Source organism: Bombus pyrosoma, linkage group LG3, assembly GCF_014825855.1.
Source record: "Bombus pyrosoma isolate SC7728 linkage group LG3, ASM1482585v1, whole genome shotgun sequence".
Classification (NCBI taxonomy): domain Eukaryota; kingdom Metazoa; phylum Arthropoda; class Insecta; order Hymenoptera; family Apidae; genus Bombus; species Bombus pyrosoma.
Window position 1 is genome coordinate 10,103,137 of NC_057772.1, and position 21,058 is coordinate 10,124,194.

General features: G+C 37.0%; 1 protein-coding gene across 5 annotated transcripts in view; it reads left to right on the forward strand.

The window, feature by feature from the left end:
• Positions 1 to 21,058, forward strand: part of LOC122566114 (Down syndrome cell adhesion molecule-like protein Dscam2) — a 314,600-nt gene that overhangs the window by 69,530 nt on the left and 224,012 nt on the right. For all 5 annotated transcript variants that reach the window (XM_043722870.1, XM_043722867.1, XM_043722868.1 and 2 more), the window contains exon 2: positions 19,340 to 19,402. The gene's annotated coding sequence lies outside the window, so the exon portion shown is untranslated. The remainder of the gene's footprint in view (positions 1 to 19,339; positions 19,403 to 21,058) is intronic.

A 21,058-nucleotide genomic window follows, 5' to 3' on the forward strand; every position in this document is an offset into this window, starting at 1 on the left:
GGAACATTTTAAACCATATCGAATTGCCGGGGAAAATTCATAATTTCGTAGAAGGACGAAATTGCTTACCTCTGTCCCCCGCGATTAAACGTCTGGTAAAATATTTTCGAGATAATTAAAGTAATTAAAGCGGTGTCGATATTTCATCGTTTTCGCGTGCATCCACGGGAATGAGACTATAGATGTAAAAGAGGGTGAAGCAGGGAGGAGGTGGTTTCGCCTGTACGTCCATTGTACGTCACGATGGTCTACACAAAAATGTTTTCATCAGTCAAATGTTCCGTTTCGAAATATGCAAAACACACGGGGGACACGTGTCCCGTGAATGCACGCGTAGCATCGCGCACGCGACTTCTCTAAATAGAGTTTCCACCGGTAAAGGATGAAAAACAGCAAGGTTTTTAGTATATTGAAGCACGTCGAGTCTGCTCTTGTCGTTGAAAAAAAAAAATGTTCAAACACAGAGAGCCCTATTTTTCCCTATTCCAGTATCATCCCCTTTTCTTCGCTTTACTTCCCATTCTTTTACTTTTTGTATTTTATCTCTGTTCGTTCTTGAATATCCTGCAACGGAGAAATCGACGAAACGATTCTTTTTTTCGTTGTCAAGTTTCGCTGTATTAAATTTTTAAACAGACGCGATTATTAACCACGTAGAATGAGTGTACTTTGAAAAATTACGCTGCTTTAAAAAAGAAAGATGCTTTTCATATTCGTTCTGTAATTATTAAATTACGGATATTTATGTGAATTCAGATTTTTACGAAAACGTCAGAGAAACTTTATCTCGGCAACGTCGAAGGTCCCGTTTATATTTCTAATGATCGTTCGAGAGAATTTCGATGAAGAATATTTCCTTGGCATATTTTTGTTGAGAACGAACGAAGATAATACGCTGTCCGAGCATTGTTTACGGGGGAAAAAATAATTCACCGATATCGAGTCGCGATCAGCTCGAGCTCGTCGTTCGTTGACAAACTCATTATCGAGCTGTCATTCGCACAGGTCATAACATTTTTGAATCAATCAACTGCAGATCGCCGAGCTGGTTTATAGGATTCTGCGTGCGGATTATGAACGTTCGTTCGTTGTATCGCGCCATTCAGATTCCATCTTTGCGTCCCATGCAACTGAAACTGATCGTTCTACCAGGAACGAGATTACAAACCAGTCTCAGTGGTTTCTCGGAAAGATTAATGTCTGCTCTTTATATTTTCTTTGGATTTCAATGGTACATATGGTAGGACAGAGAAGCATTTTAAAAGCGAATAGATTTAACGAAATGAATCGATCTAGCTGACTCGAACAACTTGTTTGATCATTGTTCTAAATTGTCTGTGAAACAGTGAACTTGAACTCGACGTGATATTTTTATTAATATTAAGAAATTTGATATCTCTAGATAAATCAAGGCAAATATTTTAGGTTTATTTCTATGAACCGTTCTACCTTCTCTTCATTTTTCTTACATCTCTCCAATTTTTCTTTTTATGGATTTTTAGCTTCTGCTCTCCATTTTATCTGCGAAGAATTATTAAATGCCTCTTCCCGACGAAGAACGAGAGAAAGATAAGAAGAGGAATTATTAAATGGTCGTTCTCTCATCGACTAAAATATTTTTAATATTTCACCTGTTGTTGCGATATAAGGAGCGTTAAAATACTGTAGAAAGACATCGTTTGCTTTGAGAAAGAAATATACGTGTAATATTCTATTCGATTATGTTGAGGTTATTAGATGTACGAATAGAGGAACGCGTGGATAAATTGCAAAGTAGAAAATATATTTTAATACAGAAGTGTAAGTACAAGTAGGAATATAATTTGAGCTGGTCCCGATTCGCACGCTAGCAGTGTTGCCCTGTAACTGAAAACCCCGAAGCCATTGTCGCCTGTCTACTGTCTGTGGTCTGCCTTCGTCCCAGTCTATTGTCTATACGCTGACGATGGCTTCAGTGCTTGAGAAAACTAAAAAGACCAGATGTAGAGTTTTCTTAGAAGTGGCGACCGCTTCAACAGATTATAAGCACTGTAATAAGCAAAGAATTACTCTTGCGCTTGTGAAAATACAATAATTCAATTTACAGTGGTACATTAAATTATTCGAGGCACTTACGTGCTAAAAAAGTAAGTCAAAGTATTTCAACAGTAGTTTGGTTTAAATTAAACGATTCTTTCAATTTTCGTCGCACCGTCTTCGATAACAATGGTGGCTTCGCGCCATTAAGTTGTCACATCGAAAACTCTCGGAGTCGCAAACTCTCTTTCGAGATCATTCGACGTAAAGAAACACCACGCGAGTTAGCGAGTTCAGCAAAGTTATCTATTAAGATTGCTTTTAAAATTGGATAACTTTCCAACGAAAAGTTACGATTTTCTTTCATGCGATTCCAAATAGAGAATTAAGAAAGTTAAAAGATACTCGAACCTCAATAATCATCGCAATCAGTGCAAATGCACTTTTCCCCAGAAATAAAATTCTATCAAAGATCTCCTCAAAAAAAATATTAGAACCTTTTCTGATTGGTTGAAGCAGACAAAATCGACTTCAAAAGGACAATACCATCGGTAGATTGCGACTTTTCTTTTCTTCTATGTAAATTCATATTTTTGAGAATATAGTGAGAAAAACGTGGCAGATTATTTTACCCATCAAGTATTGTAGAAAGCACTATACCTCGCACATTTTATATATTTCTTCGCATCATCTGCACTTTGCGCAAGTTCGCGATTTTCTGCCAAACGTATAAACACCCGCGCTCTGACTAATTAGCTACGTTGTAATTTCATTTGTATCGGTTAAATTAGAACAAGTGTCCTCGCTCTGCGTAACACGTTCTTCCCCAACTTCACTGCCCAAAAAACTGTAGAACGAGATTCGAAGGTCCCGGAAAGAGCGAAAGCTGCTTCCCCGATCGACTGCAAATCGCTAACAAGGAGCGAGGTAGAAAAGTTGCGTCGTTAAAAGTTCACGCGAAGAAAATAGAAAGGGGGATGAGAGAATCGAAACTGCCGTGGCGAAAGGAAACGAGGAAAACAAAATGCGGCCAACGACGACGTATTTATACGTTCATTAATCGCATGGCTGAATTCCTCGCCGCCCGTTTTCCTCCAATTATCGGCAGGGATCGCGACAGTTTCCTTCTTCGATGCGGAAATGCAGCGGCAACTTTTCTCAGAGACAGGGGCCAGAGATCCAACGAGATCAAAACCCTGATGTCCCCTCTGAAGACGAGTCTGCACCTCGGGGAAAGTCGCGTAAAAGGACGCAAGTGGTCGAAAGGTCGCGGGTGGAACGAAGAATACGCGAATCACGTTGAAGCTAAAAAGTTCGATGCCGCTTTTGCACGCTGTAAACTGTTTCTTCGCGACGTCTTTTAATTAATCTTCTCGCGCGGAACTTTTCAAAGAGTTCCTCTCTTCTTTCCATCGTTTTTGCCCGCGCAGTTGCAACAAGACGAAAGTAACTGCTGGAAGTCGGTTTCCACGGTCGAAGAAAGTTCATGAATGATAATTCCGTCTTGTTTTACGATGATGAGGTTCCATCTGCGAGAATGAGAAACGAATGCAAGTGGATTTAGGATACGTTGTAGACTTATCTGGTCGATTGGGCAATTTACGAGAATGACGAGGATGATACGATAAGGAATTGTTCGTGCAATTTGGCGCGGTCTTTTAATTCTGCAGCTCTGTTTACTTTTCTATGTTCGTTTTATTTCTTTCCTCTTACGAAATTCTCGGTTTCCTTCATCTGTCAGGAAATAAAACGAAGAAGGATACTTGACGTAGAGTTTTACTTGTGGAATTTCGACTGGTATTTGTTTGCTTCTTTTTCTTAATTTATTTTACCTTCTGTCTCTTTTCTTTATACGAGGTACTCGCAACAAGAATTATTATTTCTTTTTCTTTTATAGGCTTACTTTCCTATACAATTTATAAATTATAAAAATTCCATAGTAATAATTAATATATTTAACAATTTACTATAATCTATTTATATGTAACCGTTAGATTATAAATTCAACAAATATATCACACATCAAAGTCTGTATATTGTTATAAAAATCAAACATGGAGTATAATTAATAAAAATGGATATATACGAATATTTCTTGCGTTTACTTCACGTATGCTTTTGTACCGCACATTTAAGTATCGTTGTACACGTAACGAAAAATTAACGTGCGTTGAACCGAAGCACCTTTCTTCAGAAATGTCCCAGAACCGGTATGGGTATCATTCCTACTTTGATTTGCTAGTACCGATGTGCTTGTACCTCGGAATATCTATGAAATTAATTCCATTTGACGACTGAACACGAAAACGGTGTAGAAATTGCGGCCCATTAACGCGTTGATGTGTTTATACGCGTGTGACGAGACGCGTCGCAACGAAGAGGAGAACGTTGCTCGTGGATTCGCGATGGACAATAAAAGTGTTTCGCGTCGAGCTATCCACGTAGAAACGCGCGTAAAATTTCCAGTGACGTGGAAGCGGACGTTCGTGTGTGGAAAACGGAATATTTAAGAGGAAACGGTTGGCTGGAGAGAATTATAAAGAGTTCGGATTAATATCGATAAAACTGGAAACATCATATTTCCAAATCTCAAACATTATATTTCACCAACAGATATCAGATCAGTAAAATCTAACATGCTATGTTTTCAAAATCTCAAACATCCAATCAACCATTCTGACGATACAAAAAGAGGAAGAACAAATTTTATCAACTTACGTGCTACAGAAAAAGAGAAGAGAAAAGATATTATTAATAAGATCGAAGTTATTATTTAAATTTTCGAATATTTCTCGTATCAAATTTCTCTCAATTCACTCGATAACATGCTCAAACATATAAATTTAACCCTTCGCACTGGAAAGGTGACTCTCACTCATCACGGCGTTCCGTGCTGCAATTCCAGTGGCGAGCGAGAAGCGACAGTCCCTGTTTACGTTAGATTTCGACATCCGCGATTGATGAGAGTGCAATATTGGTTGGTAAATTGGTTCCTTAGTTCTTTATGTTCTTTGTTAGGAAGTGTAAAGCGTTAGACTTTAAAATGGAGATAAAATATTTAATCCCATATGGTTCTGACAACGTTTGCAAAGTTAATTAGGATTCGACGATCATGGCAAAAGTAGTATAGTTTAGAAACCCTTAGAAAATGGTTTTCGGAAGTGAAATTAGCTGAAATGAAGATGAACTTGATTTTGAACTGTTGAGAAATGAGATTAATTATATTAAATTATCATAAAAAAAAACAGAAATTAATATTACAAAATTATATTTCCAAACATTTAAATATAGATAAATTATTAGAATATAATTTTTGTTTGTAAGTTAATTTCTATATAAAATCATTTTACGCTAGCTGTAAGACACGCGTCACGTATACGCTAAATCATCCGGAGTAGCTGCTACGCCCCACCGAAAAAGCCCTCGAGTGCAAAGGATTAATCCTTCGACTAATTTTACGACCTGTTTATATCATAGATCGTATTATGAAGTCAACGAAGGGTCACGATTCACCCTCCCCCCTTGCAAGAATGATCGCGTTCGCCTGGCTGAGTCGATTAACGGCGATCGTATGCTCGCTAATTACAAATTATTAAGTAAACGTTAACAGCGGAAATCGGGGCCGCCATTCGCGCAAACAGATGAGCTCGCGTTGACAATTATTGACGATAAATTTGGCTCGGAGCGGGCCGAGTGTCGCGTTGTTATCGGCTGGCGGATAACAGATTTCGTACACGGTGCTACGATACCGGACATCCGGCTAATTGTCGTTAACTGTTTATAATACCAGCAATTTTCAGCCGGCACCACGTTCGACCCAGATTCGTCGCCATCCTTCTTTTGCCATCTGATGAAAGCCGCGATAATTGGTCGCCAGCGGATAAAATAAAATGGTTCGTTAAGGTATATTCTCTGTATGTGTATGCGTGTGATTTTTTTTTAACAGTTTCGTCGTTGAAGGTAACTATAATTACCTAACGTCGAACGCTTGCTAAAGGTGACTATAATTATCTGACGAAACTCTGTATCGGATAAAAGAAGCTTTGATTGGATACAACGCGACTGGACTAATTCCAGTCATAATCGGCGTTTTCTTATGGGATCCTTCTTAATCAAGTTCGTTCAGTAATCCGCTAATTTGTTTCGCAAAACAAAATTTGTTAATTTGTTTCTGACAAATGATGTATTCTGTAAGAATAGAATAGAAGGGTTGGTGAAACGGTTTTCATATGATATGGATCGCGCACAGATTGCTTTAAAATGTGAAATATCGTATTACATATGTCACAGATTGTTATCAATGTAATGTCCACCGATCTGTATAATTCCATTGTTATATAAATAATAATCTCTGTTATTACGAGTGAACATGGATGGAGAAATGTAAACTAGGATTATAAACAATTCTATCATGGAAAAATATGAATATGTATAAACAGACGTAAGGACGATACATAATGAATAAATAATACGAAACGCTCGATTAAAATTAGTGACTGTCCGTCTATTTTATATAAAATTATTATTTCACGAGTTGATATCGAGATATCGATAATGAGAAAGCAATTCGAAATCTCTCTCTCACGAATATCTATTATATTCCTATGTACAATCGTATCTACAAATTTTCAAGATAAAATAGAATTACCGAATTATACACGAACAATTGAATACGAAATACTCAGCCAGGTACGTACTTCCGTCACTCCTGATCTACGTTACGATTCACATGAAAAAGAAAAAAGGAGGGTATGTTCTAAAGAGAGAATTACGAACTGTAACAACGCATTACGCATATATTAGAATAAAAATTCACGAAGAATTTAATTTAGCAGGGGAACGTGGTAATCGTCGCATCGAATAGTCGAACATTCGAAAGCCGTGAAAACAAATTGCTGTGGAGGCTTGTGAAGGGTACACGTGCGAGCGAGTCTCGGGTTTTTAAATAAAACGTCACGTGTACAAGGTATTTCATGGAGTTACATTATGCCATATAACGAATTCAACTAGGGACGGCGTCGCGGGAAAGGGCTTTCGGAGAATCGTGGAGGGAAGTCACGGCAGATGTACACAGAAAATGCATTTTTTAAAGTGAGCCCGAGTTTTTGATGCGACGGGAATCTCGCCGGATCTTGTTTAGTACTTGCGCTTTTCCTCGTTGAAATATTTTAAAGTTTCATGTGCCCAATCCTTTTGTGTCTTGTGTCTCGAGTACGGATCTCGTTTCAACCTGCAAATCTTTCTCTGATGAACACGATATCCTTTATGTGTTCGTGAATATGCGTATTTAACACGTTAGCGTCATTAATAAAAAATGATGAAACTTGGAAATTAGAAATCGTACAATTTCTTCAGTACATTGGCCGGTCGTTCAAATAGCAACATTAAGCGCAGGGGCTCGTTGAACTATTTGAAAGAAATTGAAGAACGAAAATTTTATGTATATGTTACGTATGTCGTGTAAAATATTTTAAAGTTTCGTCTACGTTGTAACGAGACACCATTATCGCGATTATGTGAACAAGGTTCAAGACAGGTTTGAAAATGTATATGGAAGTTTCAAGTATTTATCGCAAACAGTGTCAGTTAATATCACGAACAAACTTTTCTACCATTTTTCTTCTATACGTGTGAACTTTTTATAGAAGATGTGACATAAGTTAATCGTTAATATATACATAAGCACTAGAAGTAGCAGAGTTTCTTGCTTCTGGTATCTTTCGCTCAGGTATCTATACTTTTATTATTATACCCTATAAAAACCATTTTGTTTTATCTAAAACAAGAAAACGATTGTCTATGAAAGTTAAAAGCTCGCAGATAATTATATTTGTTAGTAAAAACAGTAACTTTTGTCGACACAAAATTAATTTAATGAGGCTAAATAATCTCACTGATCTTTCCAATATTAAATTGATTCTAATAATTTATCGAAGAAATGTTTCAAATAAAAGCTCAATGGTATAAAATAGAAAAACTATCGACATAGAAAAAGGGGTATCGAAAGTATGTTTCCCTTTGGCGGAAAGCTAAAGCAATTTGACGTGTTTGAGATATTTGTTTACTTTCATTTTCGCTATGTAATTACGAGAGTAATTCGTAGCATTCTTTCATTTCCTTCATAAAGTTCGACATTTTCCTCGTTCATCGAAGGAATCGAATGATCGATTCTAATCGCCATACGTTCAATTCGCAGAGAAACGCAACAGGGGATTGGGAAACGGTTTCCCGAAGAGAAATATGATCTGTTCGGTCCCGCTTGTCGACAACGGTTACCTATTTGTCCGTTTCCGGAATAATGCCACGTTAGTTCTGCTCGGCAAACCGTGAGCTCTGCGATTAGTTTCCATGGCGGGTGGAATTATCGTGGAGCGGGTGCGACGAAACGAAACAAAGGGACAAAGAAATACGGACCGTATAATGCGTCGAATGCGTTAATGAGTTCGTTGATACGGCTGCACGCTGAAAGATTCGCCCGGAAGGTGGTTAAATTAATTTCGACGCTGTATTGTGATCGATTATGAACATAGAGAATTTTCGAATATATTTGGGAGAATATGGAAAGATGCTTAAATCGTATCGATGCTTTGTATTCCATAGCATTGAGATCCTCGCAAAAGAATAATTAGGGTATTGACGAAAAATGATTAATCCTATGTTCTAAAATTTCACCGGCGTAATTTTACGTTCGATGAAAATGCTAATATTAAGCAAAGCGTTTCTTTCTCACACACTTTTCTAAAATTCAGTGAACCCCTAAGGCGTTAGGAAATTATCGAGAGCTTTAAAATTTGTTATCTCGTTGGGAACTGTGTTCTTGTATATTTCCTAACGATGAATAGCAGAGAAAGGTATAACGTGATAAATAACTTAGGTATCTACAGGGTGTATTTTTGTAACTAGGCCAAGTTGTAATTCTGACACGGTAGAATATAGAAAAAGGTTACCTGGCTCCGAATGATACATTACACGACGTATGTATCCACTCTGGAAATGGAGATATTTCAAAATCATATATTGAAATTGAATATAAAATTATATATGTCATGAACCATATATTTTTTTACACAGCTATCGATGTGTTTTATCATTCCTTACGTAAAAGTATGTCTCATCGTCTCAGAGTTACGGCTTGGTGTAGTTGCGTGAAACACCCTGTACTTGCAAAATTAAATTGACATTTGTCAATTAATTGAACTTTTAATCCTTCCTCATTCCATTTTATTGCGACGTCGAACACGTGAATTTGTTCATACTCTAAAACTGTACAATTTATCGGTAAACTACGTTAGTCTATTCATTTAAGTTAGGTTTGCGCGTCTCTACGAACATGTAATATTCGCATAATACTCATCGTTTTCACGCTATCATAATTGCAATGCGAAGAATTGAATTCTAATAAGCTAGCTCGTTTTATTGTTATTTCTCGGAATTATTAAATACGAGCAATCTTATCATCTTCTCGTTATACCGTACTAACACCGCCACAAAATTCCAATAATAACGACAACGATAAATATTCGCTATCAGAACGAGCGTTGCAGAGAAGTTGCACGTTCACCCGCGCATTTTCCAAGGCATCTATAAGCGACCAAAAGGCTGCAATATTTCATAGGATGGCGTTCGAGCGTATCGAAATAAAGTCACGGAAGAATGGAACTTTTATACTCTCGTTTTTACTTGAATATTACATTTTGAAATGTTACGTGCGTGTACCAAGTTTATCCGAAAATTATCCAAATATTTTGAACATCTGGAGCATCGCGCGATGCTGCTCTAACTTAACAGCCATCTTAAACAAATATTATCGAACAAGTGTGAACATTTGATGTCTCATAGAGTCGTCACACTGACAGTGTAAATTTAATGAACAGTTCTGACCGCGGTTATGGTCGTTTGCTGATAGATTGGATCTCTGATACGACTAAGGATAATGTAGTATCGTAAATAATTATGATTAGTTTATTAATGATAAATGGATTAAACAGATGTTAATTGAACAGAAAACAATGGTTATTAAACATGAACTAATTACAACAAACGTATAATAATTAAAACAACTAGATAATTAATTAACAATTCTCGTCAACGCAAATTAAACTCTCTCTTAACAACGCTAACAACACTATCTCGACAACGCAATCCGCACTCTCTGATTTCTCAACTCATACTGCTTTTAATTCGTTTATCGTCCCCTAACAACCTCTTGTCTTTTGTCTTAGCCTCATATCTCTTGTCTTAGACCCACTACGCCCATGCTCAGCAACCGCTTGTTTATAATTCACACCTCAGTAACCGCCTGTTTACGATCCGCACGCCACCTCCCAAGCCCTTCGTCCACGATACTACAATAACTATCGTATTAGATGATGTTAATAACTTTGGAATGATACGCGACTTACGAATTACGATAGAACTTTATTCATATAAACTTGTCAAGAGATGAACAGTTCACTGATTTTCCTCTTTACTTGTAATTTTTCATGCATATAACAAGGAACAGTTGCGATTAGATAACTAGATCCACCGAATAATTCACGACGAATGTTTATTTAGCTAGAGCACTGGCTGAACTTTCGTTTGAACAAATGAAAATCTTATTTTCCATTTACGTTATCTATCTTTTTCATATGTCCTTCACATTCGATTTCTTCGGTACAAGCTTCGTATTATAGTCATCAATAGCGCTCCAGTGTTATCTTTATAGTCCTTCGTAATATCAAACTGGATTCGGCATTTTGTTTCACGCGAATTGTTTCATTTTTCACATATAAAATATAAAGTATAAAATATTTGCCTAAATTCTGAGCAGCTTCCGAGAATATCTTTTTGACTATAAACTAAGAAGACATTAAATATCGCGCTATAAACATTGAACATCCAGCAGACGCATACTTTTTTTATGGGACTCATGTAATCGCTTCGATCCACAAAGTGGAACCAGTCATAGCGTTCGACGTCTATTTTTCGTTCAACGTATCTGGAAGGTGGCGAACTGGATCGTATCGTGGGAAAAAGGCACGTAATTTATGGGCGGACAACAACGAATGGAATTTGCGGCGCGGCTGGAACGCGAATTGCACACGCCTTGCGCGTGCAAAAAGAATCGAACGAGGTAAGAGCAAGAGCGTGTAACGGTGGCCAGACGTGTGCGCGCACGTATCATAAAGGTATCATAAAGCTGCGGCAATAAACGTGGAATCTGAAAAATGTGTTCTCCACCACGTGCCTTGGTTTGCGCCGTGTGCATTAACGGACGCTGTTTGCTACCCCGTTTCCCGTACGGAATTACGAGTTGCGGATCATTGGAAAACAAATTGCACGGAAGCCAGGCGTAGAATTGCTGTCCGAGACGATACTCGTCCGAAAGTTGAGGAAACAGCAGTGGAATGTGTAGGAGTTTCAGGCTGGAGATTTATAGCGGAGATATCGAGCTTTTGGCGAAGTTGATAGGGATGAGTTTAAGACGTCCGTGGTTTAAGCTTTCGCGCCCTGAACATTTTTATGATCAGGAAGGACTTCGATATATTGCCACAATGAAACTCTTTTAAGCTAAAGCGTTTCGAGAAGCAAAAGGTTCTAAACGTTTATAGGTCTGTGTAATAACTGTAATAACGTTCTTCCCTCGTTTCTCCGTTTTATCGATGAACACATTACCAAAGGAAAGGGAAAAAAAGAAATTTAAATATAAATTAACCACGTAATAATAATCGGTTACCTTATACGTATAAAAGAGACAGGATGGACAAATTGTTATTAGTATTCTTAATTTTAATGACTGTATATTCTATTTACATAATTGTAATAGCATGTTTTACGTAATTAAAAACGATACTACCCGTCGTTCTTTGAAAGAAACTATATCAGGGAAGAATTATTTTGTTTCATAATGTACTAACACAATACACAAGACAAGCTGAAACGTTAATTTATTTTTATAATACAGTAAGAGATATCTAGGTAGTATCTGGCAGTAGCATATATACTTTTTAAATGAATAAACTTTCACATTTCACGGACAAAGGTCTACACCGGTAACGTGCAATTTACATCACCGTCGCATCAAATAATCCTAACGCTCGATTCTCATCTCCAAATACACTTGTTACAACAAAACAGCCGGCCTCTTTCCCTCTAGATTCTCTCATATCAAAGATTCCAGCGAACGTATCGCACACGGCGCACCTAAACTCCGCCGTCTCTGAAACTCAATATACGCGGAGAAACGACAAAAGCCTCTCTCGTCTCGATTCTCGTGATTATTGCCGGAAAATTCAGTCGACGTCCCAGCGAAAAGAGGCAGGCCATGTCACGAAAGAATACCAAGAATTTTCACCGTTGGAACTTCGGTCCACGATACAAGCGGGACAACGTTATTCTTGGCGAAACTTTCTCGTATTTGAATTTCAAACTTCTGACTCGCCATCGCACGATGAAGAGACAGCGAGAAAGAGAAAGAGAAAGAGAGGAAGATGCAGAAACGTAGGAGAATAGTACGAAGTCAGGAGAAAAAGTTCCGGGACGAAGCTGCGTCGGATAGTTCGAATTGAAACACGGGCACGGATACACGTTGCCTGGGAATATTTTGTTGGGATTCCAGCGACTTCTGCCGAGATCCCTTTCGTCCCGAAATACCTCGCAACTTCCGCTGAAATTTGTCTCATATTTCGTTGATGTGTTTGCTACGCGGACGGAACGGTCTTATCGAAGGGAGAAGTTGCTGAAACGCGGTTTCCTTACAGTTTACTCTTCTTGTAGTTTACGTTGAGACGTTCCGTAGCAGGGAATTTATTACATTCGTATGATATTGCTTTTGTCATTGCGCTTTTGTTCGATAGTTGTTCTACTTAATTGTTTACGTCTAGACAGACAGGTAGTTGTTCGGTGTTAATTAACGCGAGTTTTCGTTCTCTTTATTTGGTATTCTTCTCGATGTTAGAGCCACAAACCTGTCAAAATTACTAAAATCATTTTTATCATATGGTTAGTTTTAACCATTATCATAGTTCATTCTTCCTTGCGCTTTGCCTCTTGTTTCACTTTTACTCAAATCATTTACAATATAATTTTTCTGTACAATTTTCTATAATTTTTCTATAATTTTCTTTCTAATTCGCCTGTAGAATCAGACATGCTCTTTTTGCCACCCTATCGAACGTTTCAAAAATACCAAGTGCTATAGCATGAAATATTCCCCTGATTATCTAAAAGTTCCACAGATTTATCACCTATTTTTGAAAGATTTGGACTTTTAATCTAACAAGTTGTTCGTTAAAAACGATATCAAAATCAAACATTCAGGAAAAATAAACTTCTCGCATTTTTTGCTGTATACACTTCGATTAAAAAATACATGGAACATATAACACGTCGATTAATTCCTCGCAATACGTCATTCACCCCGTAACATCGATCGTAACTATACAACAAGAAGAAATAGAAGGAAGATAAATAATGTAAAACAAACCGGGAGGGATAGAGAAGATTCCAGGGGATCTGCATTCGAAAGAAGAAACAACAGAGGTTCTCTTATCGAGTTTCGAGAGTCGGGATACATTCAGAGACGGTTCTCCCTGGTCGTTCGCTGTTCGTTCGCCTCTTCACGCAAATTGCCGCGTTTCAAACGCACTACTTAATTAGGTATTTCTTTTTCCTCGCGTTTACCAGACGAAAGCTGCGAGACCCTCTCCAGCGTTGTTTCATAGCATCCCCCCTTTACGGACGAGTCCCCGCGGCCTCGTCGGTTAGATAACGATTTTACTTTTTCTATTTCGCTACAATGGAAATTTGCAAAGGAAAAGCGCTCGCCGTGCGATTGTACTCGACAATTTGTGGTTATTACGTTGCCCTCGGTGTCCAGGCGTTGGATTTTTCTTCTGGTGAACTCGACGCTAGTGTCGTTAAGCGACGACTGCTTTCGTCCAACAGTACTTAGAACTGTAATTTCTTTTTACTGTTTCTCCTCTTTTTTCTCACGTACAGCACTGCAGATTTCGTACTATTTAAATTTTATATACAATCACTGAGTTTTATTCAGTTTGGTTAACCTACGAATTAATGGATAACAATCGTATTCAAGTAGTTTGGAAACTGTTAACGAACAAAGGTTTTTTTTCTTTTTTTTAATGAAGATGTTCAATTATTTTCTCGAGTGTTACGTGAAGATTTTCTTCTCCGTCGTTTGAGGATGTTATTCATGGTTAATAAAATTTCGTTCTTCGATTAATGTAAAATGATTGATAGGCAACGATTATTAATTACAATGTTATACCTTGTAGAATATTGCGTTTGTACACCTCTTTCGTGACAGCCAAAGGGATTATAATGTTTCTATTGTGTTTCACATCGAACAGCAACTATGTCGTGTTGCTCGTTACAGATAACATAATTTTAGTTAGATTTCAGTTAGAACGCCAATCTGTGTTCATGCTGTGTAAACGGCTTATTTAATTGAGAAACATAGGGATTTACGTTTGTTTCACTCTCAAATAATATTCTATTTGAAGTAGTTTACACTGTCATGTGTATTTCTGTATATTTCGTTTAATAAGAGATATTTCCATACCATAAATACGTAACCCTACTACTAGTGTTATGTGTTTTACTCATTTAACGACGAAATATCTAGTTCGGAGTCTTTAGTCGAGAAACTGTAAGGATGTAAGTTTGTCTGACTATAAGGCAACATTCTACTTAAGGTTGTTACACCGTCGTAGCGTCCCATTCCACTTACAACCAAAGTTATCTCTTTACATATTGTTTCTCAAGATTAAAAAATATCAATAATTATAAATTATTCGATATACAACAACGTCAAGGAGGTTGTTCCACTTACTTCCTTTAAAATTCCACTCGTATGAACAAATTCCGAACTCAAACACTTCATTCTGCAAAAATATAAATATTCAATCGGAAACATTTCTACGTTTCAATCGCTCAATTCCTTAAATACTCGGAACGTTAGGAAATCGAATTGGAACTTTTCACAGAGTGGATAATTCCGTTTCTTTATATCGCAGATATACATTCTCTTAAGCACGAAAGAACGTCTTAACACCTGACACCGTTTCGATATTAGATTCCGCAGAGAAGAATGAGAATTCTTTTTACTCGCGAGCGCATCAAACGTCCACAGAATGGCCGTGTTCCCGCATAATAAAGCCAGTGCTGGAAACGTACCGTGACGTTCGAGAGTCTCCAGTTTCAGCGCGTTATTTGCACCCTGGAAACCGACGCAGCGCGTCGCGTTCTATCGAGTTCTCGTTTTCCATAAAATACTCGTTCCATCCCACGTCGGTTTTCACCTGTGCTTTACCCTGCATTCTCGATCGGTCACGAAACATGACCGCCAACGATAACTCTTCGACTGGTCGATTTGTTTCTTTCGTAATTTCTAAAATGTTGTACCGAGATCCACGATATTTCAGTTTTCGATATGTTCGAAGTATCGCTCGAAGGAGCCATAAATTTGAAACTTTTCCAGATGAATTTTTCTTTCAACGACGAACACAGAAATTTTATAGATATACTTACAATACACTGAAGTTTGAGAAAATATAGGTCAGTCATAATTTTTTTAGAACGAGGCACTTCATTTGTGTTTCGACCACTCGCGGAGAGACGCGATCGCGAGGAAGCACGTCAACGGGAGCCGTAAATTCCCGTTACGAGTAGATAATCGACGCCACGAAATGATCGATCCCCTATTTCGATTAGGATAACAGAGGTTGTTAAATTAAATATGACACTGATGTAACAAGTTATAAATCACAGTTTATTCCAACAGCTTTGTAAAGAAGATAGTTACGCTGGTGCGTATGTATAAGTTAAGTAAGCGACTGATCTAAGGGTGGAAACTCGGTGAAAAGATGTTGACTGTTTGAAAGATGGAAAATCAGTGAAGTTCGGTGACGATGCTGTGGCGAAGGAAAGCTAAGGATGGGTGTGTCTAGCGCACGGGACCATCGGATTTCTTGATGACAATTTTGGCTAGGAGAGTGAGGGGAATAGACTTCGTTGTTAATTGGTTATTTGCTATGGTGGTGGGTGAGAAAGGATGCTAACCACCCTCCAGATAAAGTGGGAGGCCTCATACGTGAGAAAAAGCAACTTTCGCGTGTCAACCCGTGGTGGACAATAAACTTTAGAAAACTATTCAGTGAAAGAATATTTGTTCGGTCTGAAGGACCTTAACTAGAAAATTCCTGAGATTTGTGGATGGTACTTGAGACTATTGAGGGTACGCAGTAAGCATCTGAAGACATCTGGCTGCCATCTTGCCCGCGGTGTGTGGTCTGCTTTAGATAGAGAGCCGGCCGACGTAACAATTTGTAACGATAAGTCTTACATGATATGTGTTGTTATCTAACGATGTCAAAGAAATTATAACTATCGTTCCAGTCATTTTCTTCAAATTTATCGTAAGAAATTTTTGATAGATCGAGAGATTTAAAATTTGAATCTTGCAACTTGCGATATTTCAAATATTTCAACTTAACAATTTGTACATCTCCGTCCTCTGATTCTCATTATGGTTTCCCACACTGAAAAATGTGACACCCTGTTAATTGCAATTTTTCCCTTTTCATGTTTTATTTAAGTAATTCAACACGAGTTTTAATTAATTTGTTGTGTTTCCTGTAAACAGGTATTGGCTTCGTTTAGTGGAATTCGTGTAATGTTTAACGAGGCATTTCTTTATTTTTCAATTCCTATACTTTTTGTTTAAGTTAATGTCAATGGTACAAAATTTGATTTTAAGAAGATTTTTCTTCAAGTAGATAGTTAAATTTGGAGGAATAGAATGTACGTCGCAACAGGTACTTCTATGAGTAAGTAAACGTTGGTGAAGTCGGTTGGTGGTTGCTGTTCCTCTTATTTATGGTACTTATTCAGCTCTATAGCCGTAGGGTCTTCCTTTCAGGATATTATCGTTCATATGTAGCATTAGGATTACTAAGGTTTCTCAGATTCCTTTCAATAAAACTTGGATAACACTTTCGAAGCATTCTATCGAATTCTTTCTTCAAAATTTCTCTCGTTCCAAAGAATTTGAAGCTCGAATGATCTATAAATTCAAATTGCTCGAAACATTAAAAAATGTAAAAATGCAAAAACTCGGCAATTTGGAAATATAAAAGAGTTAAATTTGCAGATTCGAAGACTTGAAAATGTCAAATAGAAATTGAAGATTTAAATATTCGACTGTTCAAAAATTCGAAAGATCAAAGGCTTAAAAATATGGAAGTTAATCGAAAATATGAAAGATTTGTTCAAGAAGTTCAAACTTTTCGAATTTAAAACCTCATAAATTCGAAAGGTTGAAGATTTAAAGATCCAAAAAAAAGATAAATAAAAGAGAAAACGATAAAAATAGTAACCTCATTCATTCTGGACCGCTTCATTACAATTTTCAATTATTGTTGAACGATCTATTTATACCCCGTCACGCAACAAAAATTTCTCTCACCTATCTCACGGTAACAGGCGCCGCTGCATTTTGTTTGTTCTGGACTCGTATCGCGGGAAAAAACGCGAGTGGAGCAGCATGAAACAGGGCGGAGGAGGATTTCGTGCGAGTTGCGGCGAACCAGTAGAATTTTCGTCGGGTCCGTTAAGTCTTTAAGCGGCTTACGATTTCGTTTTACGTTACGGGGATAGCGCCGGTGGAGCCAGCGGGACCGGCAACTTCCTGTTAAACGGATGCCGTGGAAATTCGAATGCTGAACGAAGAGGTTCTCCGAGAGGAAAAGTTTCAGTCAGTTTCTCGATTGTCATGTCCGTTTCAACTTGCGTTCGATCTGAAAATTCCATTGAAATTTTTTCCTTTGTCGTATAATCTATTAATACGGAGAAAAATGATACTGCAACATGAAATTATGGTATCACAGAGATAGAGTATAATATACTCATGATCATGTATTTTCATTACAAATCAGTTCTATGATTTTCAGATTCGATAAATTGATGTTATAGTCGCTTCGATTTACGATTCATTCTAAATTCATATTTTTATTTTTTAAACGATCTTCCTTCAGTTTGATCATTATACCTGTATACTTCTACGGTGCTTCTACTGGCCTGAAAATGATCAATTAAATTATTATGAGAATTATATAAGTAATTGTTTTATAATTTCAATGTGCTGCGGATAGAATGTTTCATCGGTTAGGAAATCTGTGTCTAATTTGATGATCTCGTTCGCTGTTTTTCATTCAACCTTCAGGTTTCACCATATCGCTTTCTACCGTCTTAAATTTAAGAAGATAGTTTCCTGGACGACAATTTCCAGTTCGTAGTTTTGTAACTGAAATCGAAGTCCAAACAACTGAATCGTTTCGCGAAACACTATCTCGTAGAGGTTGGCGTTTTCACCGAGCGGTTTGCCATTTTTAATAAACGAAAATTGGCGAATGCAAAAGAGGGTCGAACGATTGTATCGATCAGTGGCATAGGTGAAAAGGGGCGCTGAATCCCTGGCCGCCGCGTCGTCGCGCAACCGAAACCGATTTGAAATTTAAATTTTGTCCGGCCATGGCGTCGCATTTAATAGAGCAACAGTCGGCCGCTAATACACGCGTATCGGCCGTCGTATATTAATTAGAATAATAATTCCAGACCTGTCGCGTTTAATGGAATGCGCCACAGAATTAATTATGTCCGACACGGATCGAGCACCTTTCGCGATTTCGAACGAAACGACGTGAAAATCATGAGACAGGAACGGGAAAAAATGAGAAATTTCATCTTTCAAGCTTTCGTTACATGCAGTCTTTTACGATAATTCATCAGTTAATAATATCACTGAATTGATAGATATAGACTTCTTTTTTTCAATGATTTTATAGTTTCACTAGTACAGTTCTATTAATTTAAAATATTACGTTTCCTTGTATTCTCCGATTTCGTGGTAGATTTCGAAAATGTGATAAGAAATTTGATAATCTTCATGAAAAAATTTCATATTCATAAGGAAGTTTACTAAAAATTTGTGTATTCTTAAAGAATTTATTACACACTGAAATCCATATAAATTGTTATAAATATTTTTTCAAATTATATTTCAAGCTGGTATTTTCAAACTTTTCGTTTCTATAAATTTTCCTCGAAAAGGGCGATAAGAATTTGCAAGAACCTTACACTATAGAATTTTATCATTCGCTAAAAAAAATTCTATATTCTTAAAGAACTTGCTGCATATAATTTTTGCAGCGGTATTTGAAAAACTTATCTTTCGATTCGAGTTCTTCAAATTTGTACAAATTCTATCAGCGAATTTAAAGAAATGAACGTATCTTCAGGAACATTTTCATTCTTTTTTCAGCGTGGGTGTAGCAGATCAGAGGTCAACCTGGAGGTCAGGCCTGAATGATCAAACAGCTCTAACGTGAGTGCCCTGCAATCTCATATTTCTTCTATAATAACATTTATTTCGTGAAACATACATAACTATCAATTATCGAAATATTCGTTGCTGGAACTGAAAATCGGATCGTATTTCTCCATTCGATGATCAACGCTATTAACCCGGGATAAGCGAGTTGTAAACTGCGGGTTCGATTTCGAAATTCCTTTCGTAACTAAATCATCGGCAACAAATATATTTAATGGGTCGCCTAAAATTAGTCGCCTGTTTAATGTTAATTCGTTAGCGATGCTGGTACAACGTTCGTGACGTGGCTGGATGCTTTTAAGTTATTACCAAACGGTGATTTATCAATTAAATCTTCATAGTGTTAAACCGTCGCTGATTTTACCGATTGAACGTCACGTGATGTTGGTATATTTTGTATTTCAACGTTAATTGTGTAATTAAGTAATTACACCGGTGTGCCGAAAAAAATTATTTCCGATAAAATAATATACTACGTAGGAGAGAAATTATTTTCGTATTTGGTGGTGTTTACATTATTTGTATTCTATTTATTTAGTTAGTTAATACGATGCATTTCAACGTTAATCGTTTAACAAAATTAATAATAAACGATATCTTTCGCATTTTAAAATTATAGCCGATCTTCGTGTTTAAGAGGAGGTACGTTAATATTTTATTTATTTTGTTAAAAAAGCAGTTCAGACCTTTAATAATTTATTTTTTAATAGCCGCTGCATTCGAGTTTACATTAAATCTCACGGGAAATGGCTGCGTAACGTTTGACGTGTTTAACGTTGAAACGCAGGAAGAACTACAGTAGTAGAAGACCGCGATGGTCAGACACGACGCGGCGGTTCCGTCTTTGACTACTTGCACCGTTGCATGTTCTACACGAGGCATGATTATTCATTTGCTTTTGTAATAACGAAGAATTAGTAGTATTTTAACAACGCTTCAAACATAACGACTACGGGTAAGCTTGTACAAAGTATAAGCAACTTAGGTAAAACTTGTTACTCATTGTACATGTGTCCGAAAAACATTTTCTCTAATTATTCGAATACGAATTCAAATCTACGTTCGAACGTACGACTCTTAAAATTCAAATTTCAATTTACATTCAAATTTATATATTCACGAATACAGATTTAAATTCAAACTTGCAAATTCTGATATTTCCGGATTCCCTGCTGAAATTGCAAAACTTTCATTTAATCGTATTAATCGTATAATCGTCACCTTTTATTTTTGATCGTATGTTGTCAAAGAATTCGATGAAATTTTCGCTGTCCCGAAAGAAATTTGTTTATAAAGTCGAAGTTTCATAGAATTATAATATCTACGTAATTGATCTATCGTACTATAATTTTGTCTACATACGTTACACGCACATTCGCATTACCCTTACCACGTTTATTGCTTCAGCATCATATCTAAAGCAGAATATTAATCCGTTCACTTCGAATTCGATTTCCATCATCTACCGTGCTATGTATTAGCAAATACTTTTTAAACTTAAATTTTTACGTACGTATTCGATGCGAATTATTATAAAATATTTTGTCACAGTTTCGTGCTTTTCGACTCGCGTCTCTTACATTCGAATCAATACGATAAACGACCTAAAAGCATCAATTTTTGGATTCATATCATACATATGAACGCGTT